This window comes from Scleropages formosus, chromosome 8, assembly GCF_900964775.1.
Source record: "Scleropages formosus chromosome 8, fSclFor1.1, whole genome shotgun sequence".
Classification (NCBI taxonomy): Eukaryota; Metazoa; Chordata; class Actinopteri; order Osteoglossiformes; family Osteoglossidae; genus Scleropages; species Scleropages formosus.
Window position 1 is genome coordinate 4,458,880 of NC_041813.1, and position 4,507 is coordinate 4,463,386.

Sequence of the window (4,507 nt, forward strand, 5' to 3'; positions counted from 1 at the left end):
ACCCAAAAAAAGACACAACATACATACGCGCGCATAAGCATACGTACATACAACAAGTGCAGGGATGGGATTTATTTATGGAATAAATAACGAGGGATGGAATAAATAATGAGGGATTGAATAATAATGAGGGCTCGAATAAATAATGAGGACTTTAATAAATAATGAGGGATTGAATAAATAATAAGGGAAGGAAAAAGTAAGAGGGAGAAAGTCAAGCCAGGCATCGTGCAAACACAGCGAGGCAGGGCAGGTGCAGTATAATTTTCACCACCAAGTAATACAGCATCAGTAGAGTATACTTTCTAGAACGTGCGGTATTTGTTAGCGGGTAGGTGTGTAATAAATCAAACAAATGAAAATAGACCACGCGGGGAAAAGCAAGACTCTATCAATAAGAGATTCCCCGAAAGAACTCTTAGACGTGATTTGGAGGACAAGTGGGACGAGCTGAATTCCCGCGGCAAACCGCCACTGAGGGGCGCTCTCCAGCAAGAGTGGTCGCAGGCTTTTCATCCATCAATGTCTGGAAACACACACACACACACACACACTCACACACACGCACACAAAAAAAGATGGGGAAGAAGTCTTGTCAATCTTCCTGGATTTTTGTCAGGGCCCTTCTGGATGTGGAAGCAGGCTGATAAAAAGGCTGTAATTTGCAATGCCACCTTGGATGACCTTGCTGTTTGTCACCCGTACCGCGGTCAATGTCTGCGCTAACTCGGCTGGGTCCTGAAAAGAAAAAACAACACCTAACCCCGCCCGGTCCGTGCCATTTTTAACATTTAAATGCTACCAGAATTTGGAGTTGAGCAGAGCACTCGTAGTACCGCAGATGGTACGGTGGCACAGCGAGTAGCGCTGCTGTCTCACAGCGCCTGGGTGGTGCGAGAGAACGTGGGTTTGGTCCCTGCTTAGTCTGTGTGGAGTTTGCATGTTCTCCCCCATGTCTGCGTGGGTTTCCTCCGGGTGCTCTGGTTTCCTCCCACACTCCACAGACCTGCTGTTCCAGTTCACCCATAGTGTGTGTGTGTTCCATTGATGTATGGATGAGTGACCCATTGTAAGTAGTGTATCTTGGTTCTCTGGTTTCCTCCCACACTCCAAAGACATGTTCAGGTTCACCCATAGTGAGTGAGGGAGAGAGAGAGTGTGTGTGTGTGTTCCACTGATGTATGGATGAGTAACCCAGTGTAAGTAGTGTATCTAGCAGTGTAAGTTACCCTGGTGAATAAGGTGTGTTGGCTCATAACACTACATAGAGTTCACTGGAAGTTGCTTTGGAGAAAAGCATCTGCTAAATAAATAAAGATAAATGCAGGGCTGCTTTTGCTTCTTCCCTTTTTTCCCGCTGAGATCTGTTTGGTTTTTCGCCGTGTCTTTTCAACTTCACCACAAGAGGGGTCAAGAGTGTGAGATAATTGCCCTGCCCTCTCACACTCATTCAAAGACGGAACATCATGTCTGGAGATCCAAATAATGCTTTTTTTTGTTGTAACGGTGTAGTGGGGGCTCAGATGTGTTGGAGGGGCAGAGTAAAGATGAGTGGAGTCTGCATGAGAAGACGAGAGTGGAGAAAGACCCAGGAATACATGGATGGGAGACTTTCTACTCCGGATGTGTCTGGACTCCAGCAATAAAGTTTCACCTCCGCCAAATGCTACACTGTCACATCTAGTCCCTTTTCTAGCAAGCGGCAAAGAGGAACATTTTCCCTATAATGAGACCCGAGGAGGCCGGCCGGCCGTCATACAAGCTCCCCACGCTGACTGAAGCTGATGACCACCTGCCATGATGGACGAGACATCAAGTTAATACTCATCTACAATGTTATTATTAGTTGTAAATTGAATTAAAGGTCTTTTTTAATCTAGAATGCCCAGGAGAGGTGGGGGTGGGTGGAGGTACCACTGGCACTTGGACCCCCAGAGGTTATTTTTCTCCCTTTACTTTCAGTTGGAAGGGGGTGCGGTGGCGCAGTGGGTTGGACCGCAGTCCTGCTCTCCGGTGGGTCTGGGGTTCAAGTCCTGCTTGGGGTGCCTTGCGGCGGACTGGCGTCCTGTCCTGGGTGTGTCCCCTTCCCCCTCTGGCCTTACGCCCTGTGTTGCCGGGTAGGCTCCGGTTCCCCGTGACCCCGTATGGGACAAGCGGTTCTGAAGATGTGTGTGTGTGTGTGTGTGTGTACTTTCAGTTGGGAGTTTTTTGTTCCTTTCCTCTGTGGCTCGTAGGCATACTTACGGCTTTAATAACTGCACGGATACTGTATTAGTCCAGTATCCAGGTTGTCCCCGATTTATGATGGTTCAACTTACAATTGTTTCGACTTTACGGTGGTGAGCTGGCGATAGACATTAAGTAGAAACCGTATTTCGAATTTGGAATTTTGATTTTTTTCCCGGGCAAGTGATATGCGGTGCGATACACTCTCGAGATGCTGGGCAGCGACAGCGATCCGCATCTCCCAGTCCGTCATGCAGAGGTGTGTATTAGGTGTATTAAATGCAGTTTCGATTTACGATATTCTCGACTTATGATGGGTTTCGCAGAACGTAACCCCATCGTTAATCGGGGACCACCTGTACAGTCAACTGTCTCATTTGTTTCTTTGTCTTATGCCTTTGTTCAGCGCTCTGTGTCACCGTGTGAGAAGAGCGCTCCATAAAACGAATTGAACTGAATTGAACATATCATGGATAGACTGAGGTGTAAAGTGGTGAACGGAAGACTGAAGCCCAGACCACCACAGCACCAACAAGCTCGAGTCAATGTGAACGAGGAGCAGCTGGAAGGTCATTCATTCAGAGACATCTCATCCTCTCTTTTTCCTAGAGACTTACTTACTTAGTTATGCCTACTACCCCTCTTGGGGCATAGGCCATCAACAAGGGCTCTCCAGGCATCTCTGTCCTGGGCCAGTTTTTCCAGTTTTCCCCAGGTGTGGCCCATCCTCTTGGCTTCTGCATCCAGGTGGCGTCGCCATGTGTTTTTTGCCCGGCCTCGCTTCCTCTTGCCTTGGGGGTTCCACGTGAGGGCTCTCTTGTTTCCCGACCATGTCCTAAAGAGACAACCCAGGTAACTAAGAGCCCACTTGACCGCACCTCATCTTGATGACATCTAGTTGCTCCTCGTCAAGAGTTGCAGTTCACCGTACTTTTGCTTGGTCACGATGACAGCAGGGATGTACCGACTGAAACGTTTTAGCCTCCGGTCACCTCCTCAAGGTTCTAATGCTCCACAAAACTACTGGGGACCCTACTAAGAAGTAATGCCAAAGAGGCTGGCAGGGAAAACCTAAAATCCTACCCTTAAGACAGCTATTGTATTTTCTCATATGTGGAAGATACAGAATGGGTACCAATGAAATTCACCACAGATTTCCTGTTTTGTGTCAGTTTTACATTTACATCAAGCCTTCGTCGACGTTCTTGAAATGGCTTAAAAAAAAAAAATTACAGGTGTCTATTTTGGCTTCTATCCGGCAGCAGATAGTGCGGTAAAGACGTGACCATCTACATTTACATTTACCCTTTATTCATTTAGCAGACTCTTTTCTCCAAAGCGACGTACATCTCACAGAAATGTAATCTGAAGGTTTTCCGTTTCAACAGGATCCCTGCTGTTGTACCTTTGAATTCAGCGCTTAGCTTAAAAATTCCCCAAGTATTACATCTAGCGTCTTGTGGAGCAAAAGTGCCAGATAAATAAGAAAATAATGATAAAGGTGATAATGAGAGCACTAGGGGCTAAGAAGCACTATCAAGTCAGTCACTCTTTGAGTTAGGCAGACACTGATCTGAAGTCAGCAGAATGCAGAAGCAAAGGAATTCAGGGTATGGAGTGGCTCCATCTATCTCCACGATGACAATGGCCTTCTCGCCAAGAACCTTCGATCAATAGCAGTTGACTGCTTTAAATATCCCCAGTGCCAGTCTGCCGTCTCTCGCCCTCCCCATCACTATCGATCTTCCTGGGATGGGGGGGGGGGCTGCCATCGTCACCAGCTCCTTGTCTTTAGCAGTAGTCACAGGGCCAAGTGATTCTCTTTAGAAACCCCCCGTGAGACCAGGAAACGTGGACATCTGATGCTATTGTTTTGCAACAGCTGGCATCCCATGAACCTTCACACTCACCAGTAAAAGCATTTTTAGTATCAAGGACATACATAATAGATAATGCACATCAGGGCTATTCAGCCGCAATCCTGGAGGGCTAAGTGTATGAATTTCTTTAACCCGTCACGCTCCTGAATCACCTGAATCCACTTCTTTTCTGAGAATAGACAACAGGCTCATATACAAACATGCACGGTATCAATACAGATGTTAGGTGATAGTTGTGTAGTATTATAAACTAATATAGGGGGGTGTGGCGGTGCAGCGGGTTCAGCCGGTGCCCGCTGTGTGGCGGGCCTGGGGTTGGAGCCCTGTTTGGGGTGCCTAGTGATGGACTGGCATCCCGTCCTGGTTGTGTCCCCTCCCCCCTCGACCCTGTGCCCGGAGTC